Genomic DNA, 22424 nt, shown 5'->3' on the forward strand with positions numbered 1-22424 from the left:
GACCAAATCTGTGATTTCCTTGGTAGAGGGAACTCCCTCTACAAAAGCAGATCTGTACTTTCTCTGCCATTTATTTTTTTTAAACCCTTACCTTCCATCTTGGAGTCAATACTATGTATTGGCTCCAAGGCAGAAGAGTGTGGTAAGGGCTAGGCAATGGGGGTCAAGTGACTTGCCCAGGGTCACACAGCTGGGAAGTGTCTGAGGCCAGATTTGAACCTAGGACCTCCCATCTCTAGGACTGGCTCTCAATCCACTGAGCTACCCAGCTGCCCCCACTGCCATTTATAGTGTTAGTGAATTGCTTGGAGCCTTGAGAGATTAGTGACTTGATCAGGGTCCCATGATCAGTATTTTTCAGAGGTAAACCTAAACCCAGTCCACTTGGGCCTCTATTGACTACAACCTCTGTTGTTGCCTCTTGGTACACAAAGAGGAACTTAACTAAAAGTCTGTCAGATTGGAATATGATCATGAAAGAAGGAAACCTAGCAAAGTAGGATAAAGGGAGCTGGCCTCCATGGACCTAGAGCAACAGGAAAGAACTCCATGTGTGTTGGGTATAGGGAGGAAGATCAGGCAGTAACCAAAATTCCAAACAGGAAACCACTGGGGATATGAAAAGCAGCAGCTAGTCTCCTACAGAAAAGGGACAAGTCTAAGAACATTAAACTCGTGCTTGCTTTGGCAGCATACATGTCAAAATTGGAATGATACTGAGAAGATTAGCATGGCCTCTGCATAAGGATGACATGTAAATTCATGAAGTGTTCCATATTTTTAAAAAAATGCAAAACCCATTAAACTCCAGACTAGGAGATCTTATGACTTAAAAGAAACTACCAGAGTTGAACAAACCATGTTAGCCTGTCTGTGGGAAAAAATGTCTATTGCTTATATTTTAATTTAATTTTCCTGATAAGAAAGAGGTACGGCATCAACCTCCTCTGAATCATTTTGCATGCAAAAGCCACGCCGAGTGTGAGGCTGCTCCAGATATGTATTTTAAAAGTGTTTGAAAAGCATGTTCTAATTCAGCAGCTTAGGTAAGTAGCAGCCAAAAGTTATTAGCCTTTGATGCCCATTGGTGACCTGTAGGAAATGAACCAATGCTTTCAGACCAGTTCCTGCTGTTCTGGGGCTGAGGAACTTACTCTCTCAGCAAAAATTGCAAACACTCCATCATTAGTCCCCTCTCTTGCAAGGCCAAAGGACAAACAAACAGATCTGTTCCCCTGTAAATTCCCCAAGGACTCCGCTCTTCTAGAACGGCTCTCCTTCTTATAAGGGTTTTTGGAGTATTCTTGGAGGCAGAATTGAGGTGAGGGGTCGAGGGCACTGGAACTCAGAAGAAGCCATTGTCTTCCCTACTTCATCTCCACCACCCTCCCACTCCCAAGCTCCCAGTGCTTTCCTGGCAACGCTAGGCTGAGTCACATCTGGCTCTTTGAGCTCACTAATATGCATGACAGGGTCTTCCTTTTCTGACCTTTTCTAAGGGTCAAGAGAATATCCTCCCCCATTATATTTCCTTGCAATCATGACTGGAGAAGTGCTGAATCTGACATCAAATTACCAGGGGGCTCCAGTTCCAATTCCATTTTACTAAGTATGATTGTGGTCAAAATATTTAACCTTTTTGAGCCTTGGTTTCCTGAGCTGCAAAATGGGATTCATAACACTTTCATTTCCTGTTTCCTCAACTCCATCCCCCTGGATTTCTTCAAGACACAGCTGAAATTTTACATTCTGCAAGAAACTTTCCCAGTTCCATTTCCTGCTTATGAATTCCTTCTGAGATTACTCCCCGTTTACCCTCTATAGATCTTATTTGTACGTGGTTGTTTGCGTGTTGTCTTCTCAATTAAATTGTTAGCCTTTTGAGGACAAGGACTGTCTTTTGTCTTTCTTTGTGTCCCCAGGACTTTAGCACAGAGTCTGGCACATTTTGTGGTTGTTCTGTTGTGTTTGATTCTTCATGATCCTGAGGACCATACTCACTGTGGGTTTTTCTTGGCAAACGATACTGAAGTAGTATGCCATTACTTCTTCCAGTGGATCAAGGTAAGCAGAGGTCAAGTTACTGGTCCAGGCTCACAAAGCTAGTGCCCAAGGTCCAATTTGAACTCAAATCTTCTCGACTTCAGGTCTAGAGCTCCATCTCCTGAGCCATTTAGCTGCCTGGCACATATTGAGTGTTTGTTGACTTGATGACCTCCTCAGGTTATTTTCAATTGAATTAAAAATGTAGTAAGCATCAATTATGTATCATCCAGGTCAACAGTTATTGGTGTTCCCTCCATCACTTTTATTTGATCTAAACATGGTCTGAGATTTTTTTTTTCAGCCCTTTGGTGTGAATAATTAATTTGAATATAGCCTAACATAGTGGATAGAGAGTTGACTTCAGAGTCACAGGAAACTGGGTTCAAGTCATGGTTTTGGTCCATATTGGCTGTGTGACTGTAGGAAAGTTGTTCAGCCTCTCAGTGCCCCAGGCAATGATCCAAGATTGTAAATCATGAGGAAGGTACCATCCTCATTGGCAGAGGGAGTTTCCTCATCTGGGAGTTCCTTATCCTAATGAAACCACTTTCAATCCCTCTTTCTATCTCTTGTTATGATTAGACTGAACCATATAACCAGAGAGGAATTGTGGAGAAAAATGCGCATTAAGAAATGTATAACAAAGGATGGGCTGGTACCATGGAGAGCATGAGGGATGACATGGAGAAAGCCTGAACACACTTGCCTGTATACAACAAAAGATAGTAAAGAAGGCCACTAGCCCATTGGGTGGACAGCATATGGACAACTGTTGTAGCATATGGGCAAGGGGTGCACAAGAAAGGCAGGTGTGGATAGGTTGCAGGCTTCAAGCCTGGAGAGAATATATAAAGAGAGATCACTAGACAAATGAGTATTACATGGTTTTAGTTCCCTCCTTGGGAAATTTGGCCTCTCCTCCTTTCTCCACCATATTGTATGCTTATGTATGGTTTTATGCTTAGTATGGTTTTAGTGGAGTCCCATCCATTTAGCTTGGTCTACTGCAGCTTAGCCTCCTTGATGTCTGGGATTACAGGTGAGAGCCATCATACCTAACTACAGTTTTTAAAACAGTAATTTGTTATTATTGATGACCATAATGTGCTACCATTTGTTTTCCCTTTATTCCCTGTCATCTCCTGGCATGTGTAAACCTTAAAATTTCTTAGACTTATAAATGTTGGAAATTTCACCATTGGGAAATTTCATACTTGAAAAATTTCCTACTGATAGTCTATTGGAATGTGAACCCCCCCCCCCTTGGCATGGAAGGGTCCTTTTCCTCCCTACTTAAGATTACTTTAGGACAGAAACCTTTTGCTGAACAATGGAAAGGGCTTTGACCTATGCTTAAGCATAGAACAGGAAGTTCTTTGAGTCATGATTGATTTTAGAATTGATACAATAGAGATACTTGGAATGACAGAACCAGGTCTTGGAACTTCCAATCTCCACCCTACTCAGGGTAACAGGATTTAGGAAGGGCTGCAGCAAAGGATCAAGATTTAATTATTTGAGAATATGACCTTCAACAGACATGTGCAAAGCCACAGACCTCTGGGCGGTCCTGGGTTAAGCTAGAGCCACCATTGGCACAGGGAAGACATGGACAGTGATTGGTAGATGTGAGAACTGAGGGGAGGGAACTTGGATGGTTTCCTTAAAGATAGCGGGGTCTGAGGACTAGGGAGGTTGGAGAGTTTTTGCTCTGAGAGGTTGTGCTCTGAGAAGCTTGCTCTGAAGGAAGCTGGAGGTGGAGGCCCCTGAGACTGTTTCTCCATTTTGGTCACGTGAGTGATAGGGACTGATCTCTTTTCTTTGCCTCAGCTATCTAAGGGCTTGGGCCTTTTGGCCCAGCCTAAACAGAGGGGGTATTTAAGCCCTATTCCCTTCTCTCTCTCTCTCCCTCTCTCCCTCTGTCCCTCCCTCTGTCCCTCTCTCTCTCTCTCTCTCTCTCTCTCTCTCTCTCTCTCTCTCTCTCTCTCTCTAATACCTTTCTTCCTCCTGTTTGTAATTAAACTCCATAAAAGGTTGACTGCTGACTTGAGTTTTCATTAAGGAATTACATAGCTGAATTCCTTGGCAACCTTAAATTAATATATATCAGTCTTTTAAAGTGATTTCCTTGTCACACATGGTTCCTTGTTGATAAATATATGTTAAGCAAGTACAAGGGGTGACTAGGTGGCACAGTGGAGAGAGTGCTGGGTATGAAGTAGGAAAACTCATCTTCCTTAGTTCAAATCTGCCCTTAGATATTTACAAGCTGTGTGACTCTGGGCAAGACACTTAACACTATTTCCCTCAGTTTCCTCATCTATCAAATGAGCTGGAGAAACCACTCCATTATCCTTGCAAAGAAAACCCCAAATGGAGACACAACGTCAGACAAGACTGAAATGACTGAACAATAGCATGGTGATAGTCTCAGCATATTGCCAGGGAGTTAGGATATAAAGATGAAAACATCACAGTCTCTGGGTTCTCCTAGTGGTCCAGGGAACATGACATGCACATAGATGAGGATGATACAAAGTAGAGGGTAATTGGGAAATGAAAGATACAGGGAAAAAATGGGGAGGGAGAAAATATTTTCAGCTGGCAGAGATCAGAGAAGGCTTCAAGAGGAGGTTCTACCTAAATTGAACCTGGAAAAAAAAAGGCATCCCAGGCAGAAATAATGAGAAAGTGAGTTGCATGTATGGGAATATTCCAGAAATTAAATGAGGGAAAGGAGAGTTAGGCATGGAGGCAAATGCCTGTAGTGTCTGCTGCTGGGCTTGGGGATGTGAATGAAAAGGGCACTGAGATTTATGGATTGATTGAATCCAGGAAATCTAGCTATACTAGGGCTAAAGTTAGGAGAGTGCCCACAATAAGTAAGGCACTGATATGAGGAGACCTTTGGAGCAGAGGGTTACCAGGCTGCCTAAGGAAAAGAAAATCCAAAAAAATGGAACAGATTAAAACTTACCTTTCAGGGGCAGCTAGATGGCTCAGTGAATAGAGATACCTGGAGGCAGGAGTCTCTGTGTTCAAATCTAACCTCAGACACTTCCTAGTTGAGTGACCCTGGGCAAGTCACTTACCGTCATTTGCTTAGCCCTTACCACTCTTCTACCCTGGAACTGATACTTTTATGTTGATTCCAAGGCAGAAGGTGCCTTAGGTTAAAACAATTTTTTTTTTTTACATTCCAATCAGCATAAGGAATGGATCCGTAAGTGGCCACTGACTTTATTTAATGCCTTGAATCAGAAAGGGAACCCAGGCTCAAAGTGATGAAAAAATAATAATAAATAGGAGGGGATCAAGAGAACATTGAAATTGAATGAGGAGGTTATCAATAGGGTGTGAAGAAGACCAAAAGACCTGGGGTTAGACAGAGATAGAGTAATTAAAATACCCAGAAAGATGCTCAAACTGCCTCCTGGAGCCCTGTGCACAGACAAATTTCAGCTTCTCTACAAAATATCATGTAAGTAGCTCCAAGGTGCTTCTAACCATGGAACTACCCACCTAACATTCTTTTTTCCAGTGTCTTTCCCTCAAAAGGATGCCTCCCTCCTCTCCTCTCACTTCCCCTGGGAGCTGTGCCCATGCATAATCATGTGTATTTATGAGGAAATGCCAGGCATATTTGCCTCAAATAAGTGGTTTTGCTTAGTTCTTGATGTGGGAAATTTTTGTCCTTTTTAGACTAAAAATGTCACAATATTAGAGTCATTCTTAATATATTTTGGTACCACGGACAGGGGGCAGACTCTGGAGTCAGGGGAATTGGGTTCAAATCCTGCCTCTGATGCCTACTACTTGTATGACCTTTGGGAAGTCATTTAACCGCCACAGGATTCGGTTTCCTCATCTATAAAATGAAGGGATTGGGCTAGATGACTTTTCTACCTTTAGAATTATGATTCTATGATCTCGTGGATATTATGTATAAGGGAAGGGAGTGCCACTTGACTTCTGTAGTCTAAATGGATTCAGGCAGGTACTGATTCCACTGAGGAAGGGAAAAAAAGCATGATTTCCTGGGTGAAACACAATCCAGTGATGATGGCATTCTTCCTTGCCAACAAAGAATTGAACCAAATAAATCACATTTTCCATCATTTAAGGTCTAACGGGGCCAAATAAAGGAAAACTTCAAGGTTCAGTCAGTTCCTGCTCTGCCTCAAATGATTTTGTTTTTCTTTCCTTAACGTCCCTTGGGTTTCTCAGTGTCCCTTGTAAAATCTTTACTGTGAAAATGTTCATGTATATTTTTATTAGTGGGTTCACTCAAGGCAGAAGTTTCATCAAAGGTTTGGAAAGTCCTCATGAAATTAAAGAAAACAAAACAATAACGGCTTTAAATAAAACCAAGGATCATTTAGCCATCTCTGATCCTGATCAATGAAAACTGGATCACCGATTTAGCATCCTGAGATGGGAGATAGAAATACATTTTGCACTTTGCAGGGAAGACAAGTCCGTGTTAATTCATTTTCTCAGCACACCAATTACTGCTTGTCCATCTAACCGTTACATTTCAGTCAGAATGTAAATTTGGAAAAAACATGCAGGGGAGACAGTTTAATAGCTCCCTGCACAAAATACACTGATCTAAGAGGTTTGCTTTTTGCTCCCTTCATTATCACACAATCCTGCTCATTTTCATCTGTTCCATAGTGATTGTGAGAGACAAAAAGAATTAAGGCCATATTGCGCCATGAGTCGGAAAAAACATGCCTTTCCTAGTTCCCTAGAATAGTTGCAGGGAAAGGTCATACAACTTCATGTTTTCAAAAACAGCATCGAGGATGATAGCTTTAACATAGTTAATGCAGAACTAAGCTATATAAATAAAGGCTTTCAAATGTGAAATAATAAAATGATTAGCAGTTCAGATAAAGTAAGTTATCATCTGTTTTGCATCACTGACTTACTGTTTGAGCTGGGGAAAGTCAGTTGATTTCTTGGGACTCAGTTTCTTCATCTACAAAAATGGAAAAATAGCACATTCTTTCCTATAATATTACAATTGAGCAACAAAAACTTCTCAAGTTCCCTTCAAAGTAATTGATCAATAGATGTCAGTTGAGAAGAAGCAGTGTAATGGTTCTCAAAGTCCTCTGAGCCCTAGGGGTCCCCTAGACCCTTTTAGGGGGACTGTGAGGTCAAAACGATTTTTACAATAATACCAAAATGTTATTTACCTGTTAAAACACTCCTCCCCTTTCCATCTCCATCTCTGTGGGAGGCCAGATTTCCTTCATATACTTCAACCAAAATGACATATCACCACCAATCAAAAGGAGAAGTAGGTATAAGAATCCAGTTGTCTTCTATTAAGCCAGACATGAAAAGATCTCCAGAAATATGCAAAAGAAATGCTACTTTTATCACTAATTTTTGTTCTGGAAAATATGGTTATTTTCATGTTTTCATGTTACTTAATTTTTTAATTAATTAATTTTTAAAATTTAATTTAATTTAATTAATTTTTAATTAATTAATTTCATGTTAATTACTAAAGTATTCATGTTAATATGTAATGGGTTTGTTATTTTTTCATGAATAAATATTTTAAAAGTTTATCAGTTTAAATTTCTAATAGAGTAATTAGCAATAGACATAATCCACATAAACAAAAAACTCTTTGAGATCCTCAATAATTTTTGAAAGTAGAACAGTGTAGTCAAGAGGATCTGGGTTCAAATCAGGTCTTAGCCACTTTGTAGCTGTGTGATCTTAGGCAAATTTTTACTTAATCCTCAATTGCCTAGTTCTTGCCATTCTTCTGACTTAGAACTGATACCAAGACAAAAGGTATGAGTTTTAAAAAAAAAGTATAAAGGAGTTCTGAGACCAAAAATTTTAAGAATTGTTGATATAATGGATAGAGAGCTGAACAAGCAGTAAGAATAATTCTTTCTAATCCCAGTTTTTCTATCTATAAAGTAAGGATAACAACTAAAATATGATTGAAAAACAACAAATATAATAGTATATGTAAAATCTCATTGTAATTTTTTTAATCCTTATCTTGTCTTAGAATCAATACTAAGTATTGGTTCCAAGACAGAAGAATGGTAAGAGCTAAGCAATTGGGATTAAATGACTTGCCCAAGATCACACAGCTAGAAAGTGTCTGAGGCCAGACTAGTACCCAGGACTTCCTAACTCTGGGTCTAGCTCTCAATCTACTGACCCACCTAGCTATCTCCTCATTATAAATCGTAAAGCACTATATGAAGATCAGCTATTATTACCCAGACTCATATTTTAGCCCTGGAAAGGACTTTTGAGACCTTCTGATTCATCCTCACATTTTACACAGCCTCAACAGGCAATAGAACTTGACCTAAATTCAAGTAGCAGAACTCAGGTCTTCTTTCTGTCCAGCTAGTGTTACATCATACATGTGGCCTTTATTCAAACAATCAGACTTGTTTACTGGTGGTAGAAAGCAATATGGCAACCAAGCAGAAATTATCCTGATCGATTCATCAAATAATCATTTATTTAAGTACCTACTATGTGCCTGGCTCTGGAAATGCAAAGACAACAGTGAAACAGTCTCTGGAAATCTCATTCCATTGAGGGGAAACATATACATTGGCATGTATGTATGTACAAAGATATAGATTTTTCTACATATATGTGTGTATACATAAAAATTTGTAAAATAAATAAAAGGATTTTTTGAGGGGGAGCAGACTATCAACTCTAGGAACCAGAATTAGGACAGATGGTGCTTGAGTTGAGCTCTGAAGGAAATGAAGGATTCTGAGGGGCCAAGGTGACCAGGGGACATACTCAAGGCTATCAGGATCACTGTGTACAAAGATTAGAAGATGGGAGATTGAATAAATAGATAAACATCCTGTAGATAATCAGAAATGGATTGAAGAATAGCAAAAAGGTATGCTTGACTGGATTGTAGAGTGGAGTGAGTGGAGCAAGGTGAAATAAAGTTGGAAAGCTAGGTTGGGGTCAAGTTGTGAAGGGCTTTAAATGCCAAAAAAAAAAAAAAGAAATTTACATTTGATTCTAGAGGATCAATATTAGAATAGAATATCAACCATTAGTATGGAACCATAAAATTTCAGAGAAGGTCATAGTCACCAAACACTAGAACTGGAAGGGACCCTAGAGATCATCTAATACAAATTCATCATTTTACAGATAGGGAAACTGAGGCCCAGGAATTTGAAATGATTTGTCCAAATTTGTGCAATGAGTTCATGATAGAGTTGCAACTTAGTACCTGCCTCTTGATTTCCAAGCCAATGCTCTTTGAATTATACAAGACTGCTTTGGAATAATCTAGAGTTCATCTGTTCAAGTCCCTCTTTTACACATGAGGAAAATGAAATCTAAAAGGGGTTAAATGACTTGGCCAAAGTCATCCAGATAATTTGTGGGAAAGTCAGGTTTAGGATCAAGCTCTTCTGAAGCTAATATCTACTCATGACTTTGGGTTTGGCAAAAAAATCAGGAAGCATTGCCTTCAAGAAGCCACTTCTTTGAAAGTATAGATTAACTCAGTGAAATTGTGTGTCAGCTCCAGGAAGGGTGAAGAAAGAGGGGAGGGAAAGAACATAAATCTTATAACCATGGGAAAATATCCTAAATAAATTTAAAAAAAAAGAAACTGAAAAAAGTATAGGTTAACTAATGCTCTGGAAGAATAGATAAAGAAATGTCTCCCCTCTTATGGCAGAGAGGTAGAGGGATTAATGGGGCAGATTGGCATGTATATTTTCATATGCTGCCATTTTTGCTTAATTATTTTTCTTAATTATAAGAGAGGTGGAGGTGGGAAAAGGATATCTCCAAAAGTTATTGTACTGTAAATACAAAGGGAAACAAGATGAAATGTGCAGATAATTTTGAGCATTATTTCCAGGTTTATTCCATTACTGTGTTAATCACAGATTTTTGTAACAGGAATGTGCAATATCGGGTATGTGTACACCCAGGTGCTTAAGAAACTTGCCAAGGAACATGAGGAACGTTTGATAAGTAGTCATGTTATCCTACTGAAATTAATGATTTTGTTTCTTAGGTACATATGCATATTCAACTCTCACTTTTTTCCTTTCATATTAGTGAACAGATTTACTGAAAGCCAACATGTTTGGGAACACCAAAAAATGCAAATCCCTATAATAACAGATCAGAGGGAGCCTGTTTTTATGGACAGAGAGCTGGAAGTCAGAAAGAATTAGGTACAAGCCTTGCCTCTGATATAAATTGATTATGTGACCTTAACTGGTCCATGCAAGTTTAGCCCAAAGTTTCAGAGAAGATGTAGGGAAAGGATAAGAAGTCTCCATTGTTATAGAGAGTGGGGAAAGGTACAGATAGCATAGGGCACTGTCTGGAACATCTTCTGTCTGGAACATCTACTGAGGACTGCATGACCCATATTGTGGGGTACCTGGAGCAAGCCCTGGGAGAATAGTATTAAAATATTTAAGGTGGGGGATGGCGATGGAGAGAAATGATGGAGAATATGAGGACAACAGGTCCTCAAAGGAGAATACCCAAGAAATCAATGTCACATACTTACAATACATTTTTTTGGAAGAGTTTCTATTTATTCTATTATGTAATGACAATAATGTAATACATATAATTTATGTAATAAATTATAATAAATATGTTTATACAGGAGAAACAAATTCTCTTATTAGCTATGTCTAAAAATCGATGTCTCATTTTTCCCCTCCTCCTCCTTCACACTCTTCTCTCTAAGAAGGCAGGAAATATGATATAAGGTACATATATATTATCATATAACACATTTTCCCTGTGAGTCATGTTATGAAACAAGACATATATTGCTTACATTAGAGAAAAATCCATGGAAGAAATAAAGTGAAAAATGGTATGTTTCAATCTGTATTTGGACCCCATCTGTCCCTACTGTGATGGTGGATATCCTTTTTCATCATCAATCCCTTGGAGTTGTCTTGGATCCTTGCCTTCTTGATAATAGTTAAACCATTCCCAGTTGATCATCATATTTTATTGCTTTTACTAAGTACAATGTTCTCCTGGTTCTGCTCATTTAACTTTGCATCAGTTCATGAGAGTCTTTCCATATTTTGGGGGGAATCATCCTTTCTCATGGCACTTGTTTTCCATTACAATCATATATTCCAACTTGTTCAGCCATTCCCTAATTTAAAAATATCCATTTAATTTCTCATTTTTCCACAAAAAATAGCTGCTATAAATATTTTATAATATATAGGTTCTACTTTTCTATTATTTTATTTTCTTAAGCACTTATTAACCACCTACTATGTTTAAGTCCCTAAGCTAGATGCAGAAGATTCAAAGATCGAGAAGAAACTACCCCTGCATTCAAAGAGTTTGCAAATTCATGGAGATAGAGTGAGGGGAAAGAGGCATATAAAAATCTATGATGTAAGGAAAAAGAGCAAAGAAGTCTAAGCAAAATGCTATGAGATTTTTGTTTTAAACCCTTACCTTCTATCTTAGAATTGATACTAAGTATTGGTTCCAAGGTAGAAGAGAAGTAAGAGTTAGGCAATTAGAGTTCAAAGTGACTTGCTTAGGGTTACACAGCTAAGAAGTGATTGAAGCCAAATTTGATCTGTCTCCAAGCCTGGCTCTCTATCCACAACTGCCCCTCCTATGAGATTTTTGAAGAGAGTAAAATCACCTTTAGCTCTCAAACAGGAGAGAGCAGGTAGGAGCATGGAATGTAGAGTAGCCTATTTGGGCTGAAAATTAGCATACATGAAGAGCAGTAAATGCTTCTGAAAAGATAGATTGGATCTAGATTGAGGGCTTTGAATGCTAAAATAAAAATTTAATATTTTATTCAGTAGGGAACAGGAAGATTTTTGAGGAGGTAGTGACACAGTTAGAGCAGTTCATAGAACAATTACAGAGAACAGGATGGAAGATAAATAGAAGAGGACAGCTACTAACTTTTAGGTCAAGTGGCTGTTAAGAGGAAAGACTGGACATTTTCTCCAATCCTCAAGACCTCTTGAACTTCTCCAAAACAAGAAATAGAGCAAGAGATAAGTCAAGTTCAGTTGTGTCCAGGGTCTAGGAGAGCAAGAACCCAAACAAGAATCCTTAACTTCTAACGTGCTCACTCAGCATCTCCTCCCCTACCAGGGTCCTCACAGCAGCATTTCACAAGTTAACTCACACTTGCAACAGATTGCAATTTTCTAACCTGATATCCAACACACACACACACACACACACACATACACACACACACACACACACACACACATACCCTCTCCCACCTCCCAGTGTCCTGGAGACTCAAATAGCAGAAATTTATTTGCAAATAACAATAAGCAATAACAACAAGACAGCACTCTGTGCTATAATAGCATTTGGCCAGAGGATGAAGAAATAGAAGGAAAGGGAGCAGGACACCTGTGATTGTATGGTATTCTACCAAACCTAAGGGAAAGAACCCAGTATCAAGGTAAGGCCAGTTCTATCATCTGCACCCAGAAGTCAGTTGGGGCATAAACTAAGGCTGGTGAACCTTGGGTGTACCTCTCATACCAAGGGTGAACCTTGAATTGCCCAGGAAAAAGGAGACTGAGATGCTTTAAGATCCAGCCCCCAAGGAAAACACCATCAATGATGAGGGTGTCAGAAAGGGAGAAACAAGAAAATCACCCAAGATTCAGAAGGAAGAAAATTCAATAAGGGATCTTGATCATAAGTAGGTAAACCAAAAGGGAAGATAGTAAAAGCAAAAGGTAATATGGTCTCTGGATCGGGTAAAAGAATTCAAGTATCTATGAATTAATATTGTAAGAAAAAGGAAGATGAATAGACCACACCTGTTGAAGCAGAGTACCCTATCGGTTCCCAAGAAAGCATGGAGCCACAGCAGCATGTTCTTATATGTTTTAAAAGAAAAAAAATGGTGCAAATCTCACCAGAGAAACAAAATAGAGAATAACTAATTAGGAATGTAAGTACTTGAAAATAAAGGAAAACCTGGAAGAAAGGAAGGAAAAAGCAATAACATTAAAATGAAGCGGATTTCCATACAAGTAAACATATTGAGTTTGAAGACAGGATATATACAGAAAATTTAAGGATTGTGGGACTCCCAGAAGGAAAGAAGTAAAAAAACCTGAACACAATAATGTAAAAATAATACAAAAAAAAATCCCAGAATTTCTGAACACAAAAATCAAAATGCCAATTGGAAGGATCTACTGATTGCCACCAAGAAAAAAAAATAAAACAAAACTTTTGCTGCATAATTCAAGATATCTAGTAGATATATATATATATAACAATTCATTTGGCAAACAGCAAATTCTGCAATTCACCAGGAGAAAGACTAATAAATCTAATAAAAAGAAAGTAAATTTAAATAACACAAGACTATTCTACACCCACTAGAAACTACAGGAGGTAATAGAATGATGTTTTATGAAGAGCATAGGAGCTCAATATGCAGTCCAAAGTAATCTACCCTACAAATTTGAGCCTCGCCATAAATGGAAGGAGAGAAAGGGGATGTTCATTAAAGAGAAGCATTCAAAATATGCCTGGAAAGAAAACCATATCTGAACAAATCATTTGTTTCTTAAACACTCCAGACAACAAAAATACAAAAAGAGTTAAACCAATATACCAGTCAAGGTAAATTATAAAATTGCAACAGAGAGACCATTAAGAAATTTGTTTCTAAATGTACTAAGAGTAAAAGCAATGGTGGAAGAAACAGTCAGAAATATCAAGACTAAACCTCATAACACCCTACCTACAAGTGAATGAATGTTTTTTGCAGGACTAAATGGCAGAAGAGGAAAGCACATAAAAGGGGGGAGAGGAATAAAGATAGGGGGAAACTGTGATGTGCCATAATAAAGTCAAAGGCTAACAATGAAGAGAAAATAACTTCTCTAGACTCTTAGGAAGAAGAAAGCCTACAAGAGAATAAGTAAAGTGGCAAAGGAAGGGATTAGAAAATAAAAAGAGAAAAGTGGAGAAAAGAAAAGGAAAAAAGGTTGGGGGGGAGAACTTTTTTTCAGTGGTAGAAGAGAGTACCTCTGAACTTTCATTTTACAAATAAAGAAACTGAGTTCCAGAGAGAAGTGGGAGAATTGAAGCCACTGGAGTGGATGAGATCACCAAAGGAGAAAACCAATAAGCATGTGCATATTTGGGGGCAGAAGGATGAGGAGGTAGAGGATGAGATAGCAGTCAAAGGGAAGATGATGGGGATCATCAGTCCCAAGTAACACACAATATCATAATGTAGTAGTAGATATTGAATAGTTTATAGGGTTTATTAGGACATAATTTGTTAAAAAGTGAAGAGAGCCTAGACTGTTGCTTAGTAGAGGTACTAAAAGTGGGAGTGATCCCATGAGGGTATAAAATAGAAAGTAAAGTCCTGCATTTAAGCTTTTATTTTGGTTGCCCCACTGGGTGATAATGATGAGAGTTGGAATTAATGTAGTTTCAAAATAAGTATGAATCAGAATTAGCAACTTTCCCAATTTCCTCCATGGTCCCTATCTCCAAAACCACCTGATCTGTCTATAGGTCTATGTCTGTGGTTCTTGGAGAATGGCATCCTGTAAGAATAATGTCCACTGTAGCTCAGACTTTGAATGACTGTAGCTATTACAAAAGATCCAAAGACCAAACCACTCACTGAGTCCTCTCCTTTGGATTCAATACCTACCTGGTCTTCATCTTAATGGAGAACAAAATATGCCCATTGGGTTTGTCAGGGCCTCTAGAATTTTGTACTATAAAAAATATAAGCCAGAAGAATATAGTTTCAAGCAGCAGGGATTTGAAGGAAAAGGTTTTCCTGACTCTTCAGCTCAGATATATTTATCAAAAATTACTTTTTAGGAAGCAGGCAGGTAGTTCAGTGGATAGGGCACCAGGCCTGTAGTCAGGAGATCTTGGGTTCAAATTTGGGTTTAGATACTGACCCTGTGCAAGTTACTTAACCCCCATTGCCTAGCCCTTACTGCTCTTCTGCTATTCTAAGGCAGAAGGTAAGGTTTTGTTTAAAAAAAAACAACAATTACTTTTTACCCATAAAATATCTTAGATGCAAGGAAGGTTTTTTTTTTTAAATAATGGAATTATTTCCAATATACTTATACGGTTTACAAGTTTCAGAAATGGAATATATATAAGATACATAGAGATTTTAGATTTGAGGAACCTCAGTCTTCCAAATGTTAAATGTAGATTTTTAAATTAATGTTCAATGCTCCAAGTATTATATTTAATAAGATTTATTAATATTTAACTTGAAGCAAAAGGAAAATAAAAGTCTAGAGAAACAGATAGAGTTCAGCCAGTCTCAGCCAGGGAGGCTTTACCCACAGCTTAAAAACCATAATATAAAGGACACATGTAAACAGACAGGGGAAAAGGGAATTTTGGGACAAGGGAAGAATTCTGGGAAATGAAGTCCAAAGGAAACAAAATTTCCACTTATACATAAAAGACTTATCCAAGGTCACATAGGTAGAAAGTGTCAGACCTGGGGTTTGAACCCAGCTCCTCTGACTCTATATCATAGGCTCTGGCCAACTCTACCTCACTTCCCCTGCTGCACACACAAATTCTAGAGATTTTGAATATACATTGAGAGATGCATCTTCCTCTGCCTGATGCAGAAGCATGGCGGATCTCTGTGGTTCAGCAAGTTGGCCATTTAAAGAAATGAACAAGGAATGCTCTGATTCCCTCATTTAAATTCTCCAGAGTAGAAAGGAGCAATAAATATAAATGGTTAGGTCTAAAAAAATATTTTCAATGCCGTCCAAGATATCCCAGATTCTCTAAAGAACCATTACTAAATTAATTTTAATCATCTTAACTTAAAATATTAATAGGTGCCACGTAGCAGTTTAGACAACTCTCTGACACAATAAATCACAGAGCGGGTGCCGACATGACTTGGGAGAAGTTTCTCGCTGGGTGTTTCCTCCACAGAATACCGACTAAGGCTTAACAACTGACTGCTTAGTGAGGGGTGGGGAAAGAGGGAAATGTATATCATGCACAACATGCTTCCTAGTTTCATTTGTATGATTAACATTTTCTCCATCACTTTCTTACATGGAGACAATCAACAAAACAACAAAGGAATCCTTGATATGTTGAGTTTGTTCCCTTCCCTTGAAGCCCTGGAAAGGAAGGGATGGAATTCATGTACCTCTCCTAACATATCAGATCTTTCACCTTAACATTTCCTATCCCAACCTTCCTCACCTACTGCCACAAACATAAATCTTCTAAATTGATTTAATGGGCTGCCACTATATTTGTTATATTAACAGCAGCAGAGGCGCTAATGCCAAAAGAGTGTGTTTCCTCCTCCCATTAATCTTTCTGCCATATGTGAGCTGGAAAGGCCTTAGTGATGAAGGTTGTCATTGTGAAGCCAAACAGTAATTATAATAAGAAACAGGAAAAGGAGAATTGAAAGTCCTCCTACCAGAGCATCACAGACAAATGACCCTATTCCCTTTGCTCATTTCAAAGCCACACGGTTAAATTCGCTCTCTGAACTCCTGAGGTGCCTAGAGACAAAAATGACATTAGCACGAATGGTACTTTTAAAGGGGATGACATACTCCTGTTAAAAACACAATCCGTTTCATTTGAAAAGGTTGCTGGTGATGACTTTGCTTCCCTTCCCACCCTCCTCTCCATCTGATTTTTGGTATTCTAAGAGTTAAAATTTTATTTGAAATGTGTAATATAAAGTTTATAGGGATGAAGTAGAAAGCAAGTAAGCTGTCTGAGTCAATCTTCTTAAACCAAGATAAGTAATTACTTCTAATAAAGCAATCAAGGACTAGAAAGAGAAAAGGTTTAGTAATAACTGAGTTAAATATTAATTTTCAGTTTAAAAGACTCTTTCAACATCCACACTTTTCTTCCCATGAAAAAAGGATGTTTTTAAAGTCATCCCCAGTCATTTTGATAAGTTACATCTTCCTGTCATTCCAAAGCATTTAATGTAAAATTAGAATTATTAGAGAGTAGAGAGAAAACTTATAAGGCTGCTAAATCATCCTGACACAGCTTAGGGGCCCTGATGGATTTAGTAATGAGTTCTACGATGAGATCCTAGACAAGTTAAACAATTAAGTCCTTGATTCAAGAGGAGAAGATTGGCCAACAGCAACCAAAATGTAGCTCGTAACCATGACCTTCGAGGCCATTCTGCAAATAGAGTGAGAAGATACTACTTAAATTCTATGGAGTTTTAATTGTGTCCCCCCCCCCCCACTCTGGGGGTCTTTTTCTCTCTGACCTTAAGAAGTTGCAGAATTTAAGAACAACCTCAAAGGATCTCAATTGGCATACTGAAGACAATCGGATGAAAAATGTTCTTTCAAATCCAAATAATAGCTGCTTACAATTTTTCCTTTTTAAGTTGCATTTTCACAGATAGCAGAAATGGTAGTCCATTTTAATAAAATTATTCAAAATTATTTTTAAATTATTACATCAATTTGATGTCACTGGCACTTCTACGGTTAACTTGACTTGGAAGCAAGTGAATGGAAATGAGCTCCGATCTTAGGACAATATTTATTCCTAGCTCTTAAAATGTGAATCCATCCATTTTTTCCATAGAGAAATCACTTCTCTAACAGTCCTCTTTTTGATATATATTTTATATGTGTATGTATATCTTGGAGCCCTATTTGACCCAAGAGGAATTCATGGGTACCATTACAAATCCAAAGAGGACAATAAGATTTAAGTGGGAACAGCTCAATTGATAAAGCAAGCTTTAGATTTTTAAAAGGCCATTCACTTAAGCATCCTATAGAGAATTCCTCAAGCAGGGCTTATTAAAAAAAAGTAAAGGTTTGAGAATTGACTAATAAAGTCTGGAGATGGGGTATCTTCAATGAACTATAGCACAGGGAGCACCAAGGAATAAAAGAAGTCTAAGGATGACTTCATTTCTGGGGAAATTATCTCTAGAAAGTCTTTTTTTACTGCTCAATTAAAAAGACCTTTGAAATCCATGAACAATGCCAGCTCGAAGGTCCTCTGAGACTTGCTAAAACTGGAGAAAGCCAATGATAAAATAAAAGCGTAGCTGGAAAGCCCCACAACCAAATTCTCCATCACATTCCAGTCTTCCTCACATGCAAAACCCTCACTGACTTCAAAGGAGCAACAGTGTACTACTATAGAGCAGGGAGATGTCTCCTGGGAGTTTTAGACCCAATAGTCTCTCCCTTGCAAGAAAAATGTGGAGAAATCCTGTAGCTTGGAGACATTATAGTACTCTCTTAAAATCATAGTTAGGAGTTGGAAAAAATAAACCTTTGTAACATTAAATCTAACCCTTTTAAATTTACAAATGAGGAAACTGAGACTGAGAGAGGTCCACCAATAAGTGTGTGAGATAGAATTTAAATTCAGGTCTTCCTGATTTCAAGGCCAGTATTCTATCTACAGGGCAGCTAAGTGGGACAGTGGACAGAGTGCTGAGCCTGCCTTCCGGAAGACTCCTCTTGCTGAATTCAAACCTGCTTCAGATACTTATTAGCTGTGTGACCCTGGGCAAGTCACTTAACCCTGTTTGCCTCAGTTTCCTCATCTGTAAAATGAGCTAGGGAAAGAAATGGCAAACCACTCAGGAATCTTTTCCAGAAAAACCCCAGTTAGGGTCATGAAGGGTCTGACAAACAGCTGAACAATTCTATCTACTGCACCACTCTCTAACAACAAGAGTTGGGGACTTTTTTCTATTGTCTTCACAAAACCTACTTATGTACTGACACAGTAGAGGGAGGAAGATGATAGTATGACAAATAGCTTGGGAGATGACAAATCTGCATTGCTCATAAGAGGAATAAAATCCTGAGAAACATCATCATAGATTTAGAGCTGAACTCTAAGAATTTAGAGTTGTTTCTGTTTTCTTGGCAAAGATACTGGAGTTGTTTGCCATTTCCTTTTCCAGATTATTTTACTGATGAGGAAACTGAGGTAAACAGAATTAAATGGCTTAACTAAAGCTCACAGCTGGTAAATATCTGAGGCCACATTTGAACTCAGTTCTTCCTGATTCCATACCTAGAACCATCTAGCCGCCCCAAGAAACCTGAGATGTCATTTAATTTGCTTCCTGCCCCCATTTTACAAAAAAAGGAAACAGAGGCTTATTTATCCAAGATCACACAGTTGTATGTTAGCATACAGGCCTGCATCATTGATGGAAAGATCTCATATGCAATTATTTTTTTAAAAATATATGTGAATATATTTTTAATTTTATTTTTTCCAATTATATGTCAAAGCAAGTTTTAACTTTTGTTTTTTTTTTCAGATTTCGAGTTCCAAATTCTTTCCCATCCTTCCTCCACTCCCCCTTTATTGAGAAGGCAAACAATTTAATAAAGGCTATCTCTGTGTGGTCATTAGGCAACTCTTTCAATTTCATTCAACAAGCATTTATTAAGCACCTCCTTTCATAAGACATACTATACCAAGCCAGAAGCGATTCACGGGAACTTTGTCCAGAGAGCTTACAATCATTCTCTTTCAATGATTCTCCTTTGCCATGGAGTAGATTGAAGGGGAAGAAGATAGGTGAAAAAGAACATTAGATAGGCCAGAGATATATTGCATTTGCACCTGTCTAACCAGACTGATGACCACCACATCAGGGAAGCTTGGCTTTAGGGGTCAGGTTATGGCTGCTTTTATTGATTGATTGATTGATTGATTTGTTTTTTCATTCATCCATCCATCTATCTATCTAATCTATCTATCTATCTATCTATCTATCTATCTATCTATCTATCTATCTATTGATTCATTTGTTTACTTGTTTATTATACCACATTCATGCAGGATCAGGGCTGAAGAAAGAAGAGAGGTCTAGAAGAATCACTTGGGAGTCCCTAATCATACTAGCTCTCATCCATTTCTGATCCCTCCCTCCTCCAAGGCAAGGAGCCCTCTTTCTCTCTTGCCTTAGGTTGCAAACACATACCAAGGTATAAAGGAATTACATTATATCATTGTGCTGTGTAAGCAAGACAATGGTTTTTGGTTTTGGCTACCCTATAATCATGGCACTGTTAAACTCAGCGAAAGCCAATGTTTGGGTGTGGGGAGGCCAAACAATTGACATTCCTTTCTTCCTGCCTCTGGCCATTATTAAGTCATCTTCAGATGAATCACTACAAGGTGGCAGAGGAAGGCTTTTTTCTCCTCCTTTTTTTTTTCTCAATCTCACCTCCATCTGCCCCTATATTTTGAGCTTTTATCAGCTAGATTCAGAAAAATAAAATGGAAGCACACCTAGCTCCTTTGTACAATGATAAGGCAATACTCTAAGGGCCCTGGTTCTGCAATCAGAAGTCCTTGGTTCAGATCCCCCTCTCGAATTCTTACTACCTGTGGGACCTTGGGCCAATTACTTACCTTCACTAGACCTCAGTTTCCTCCTCAGTATTTTGGCTTAACAATTATAGTATGTTAAGTCTTCATATGGGAAAAAAAGGGACAAATATGAAAGCTCACCGCATGCCAAGAACTGCATCACAACTCCCTAATTGTAAAGTTGGGAAGATTTAAGCAACCAGAATCTACCACCACATACCACACACGAGACTTTGATTCATACTGAAATCCACTCCCATTCCACAACATGGTACGGAGATGGCCCAGGCTCTCCTCAGCTCTACCAGTGAAATGCAAGCTCCAGTGACAATTAGAGTATGGACCCAAAACCACACTTTATGTCTAGTGTGAAAGTCAAAATAATGAAAAAATAGAAAACGTGAACTATCTCATTAAGAAAATTTGACTTGGAAACTAGATTGAGAAGAGAACATTCAAAAATTAATTGGACTACCTGAAAGTCATGATTTTAAAAAAGAGCCTAAACATCACATTATAAGAAATTATCAAAGTATCCTGATATCCTAGACCCAGAAAGTAAAATAGAAATGAAAGAGATCTCAAAATGAAAATTTCCAGGAATATTCTGGCCAAATTCCAAAGCTTAAGGAAAAAATAGTGCAACCAGCCAGAAAGAAATATTTTAAATACCATGGAACCACAGTCAGGCTAACACATGATTTAGCATCATTAAAGAACTGAAGGTCTTAAAATTTGATATCCTGGAGGGCAAAGGAACTAGGACTACAACCAAGAATCAGCTACTCAGCAAAACAGAGTTTAATCCTTCAAGGGAACTCATGCCTATTCAGAGAATTAGAGAACTTCCAAGAATTCCTGATGAAAAGACCAGAGCTGAGAAAATTTTACTTTCAAATATGAGACTTGAGAGAAACATAAAAAAGTAAAAATGAAAGAGAAATCATTGGGATTCAATAAGGTTAAAATGTTCACATTCCTACAAGGTCAGATAATACTTGCAACTCCTAAGAACATTCTCATTGTTAGGACAATTAGAAGGAATATACCTAGAGATCAGGAGAATAAATTGACTATGATGGGATTATTAAAAAAATAAAATTAAGGGGTGGGAAAGAGGGATGCACTAGGAGAAGGGGGAAGGGAAAGATAGAATGGGATAAGCTATCTCCTAAAAGTGGCACAAAAGAGCTTTGATAATGGAGGAGAAAATGAGGAGGGTGGCAGGCAATACTTGAACCTTATTCTTGTCAGAATTGGCTCAATGAAGGAATAACATATATTCTCAGTTAGGTATAGAAATCTATCTTTCCCTTCAAAGAGGTAGGAGGGGAGGGAGATAAAAGAAAGGAGTGGTGATAGATGAGAGAAAAGATTGGGTGAGGCAATGTTCAAAAGCAAAACAGACTCTTGAGAAGGGATGGGATAAAAGGGGATGGGGAATAGGATAGAGGGGAAAATACCCAGTCAGAATTATGTCTGTGAATATGAATTAGGTGAACTCACCCATAAAATGGAAGAGAATACAGAGTGGATTGAAAGCCAGAATCCAACAATATGTTGTTTACAAGAAACATGCTTGAAGGAGAAGGATGCACATAGAGTAAAGGTAAGGGATGGAGCAAAATCTGTTATGCTTCTGTTGATGTAAAAAAAAAAAAGCAAGGGTAACAATTATGATCTTAGACAAAGCAAAAGCAAATATAGATCGAATTAAAAGAGATATAAGGGGAAACTAGATTTTGCTTAAAGGTACTATAGATTAATGCTAAACATATACACCAAATGGCATAGCATCCAAATTCATAAAGGAAAAGTTAAATAATTTGCAGGATAAATAATTTACATGGCAAAACTGTACTAGTGAGGGACCTCAACATTACCCTCTCAGAACTCGATAAGCCTAACCAAAAAATAAACAAGAAAGGAACTAAGGAGATGAATAGAATTTTAGA

The 22424-nt window shown here is 38.1% G+C and overlaps 1 non-coding gene across 1 annotated transcript; it reads left to right on the forward strand.

The window, feature by feature from the left end:
• The first annotated feature begins 675 nt into the window (after window positions 1-675).
• Window positions 676-782, forward strand: LOC130458561 (U6 spliceosomal RNA). The gene has a single exon (XR_008917977.1). It is a non-coding gene; the product is annotated as a U6 spliceosomal RNA (small nuclear RNA).
• Window positions 783-22424: the final 21642 nt, after the last annotated feature.

The sequence above is a fragment of the Monodelphis domestica genome, chromosome 3 (assembly GCF_027887165.1).
Source record: "Monodelphis domestica isolate mMonDom1 chromosome 3, mMonDom1.pri, whole genome shotgun sequence".
In the NCBI taxonomy this organism is placed as follows: domain Eukaryota; kingdom Metazoa; phylum Chordata; class Mammalia; order Didelphimorphia; family Didelphidae; genus Monodelphis; species Monodelphis domestica.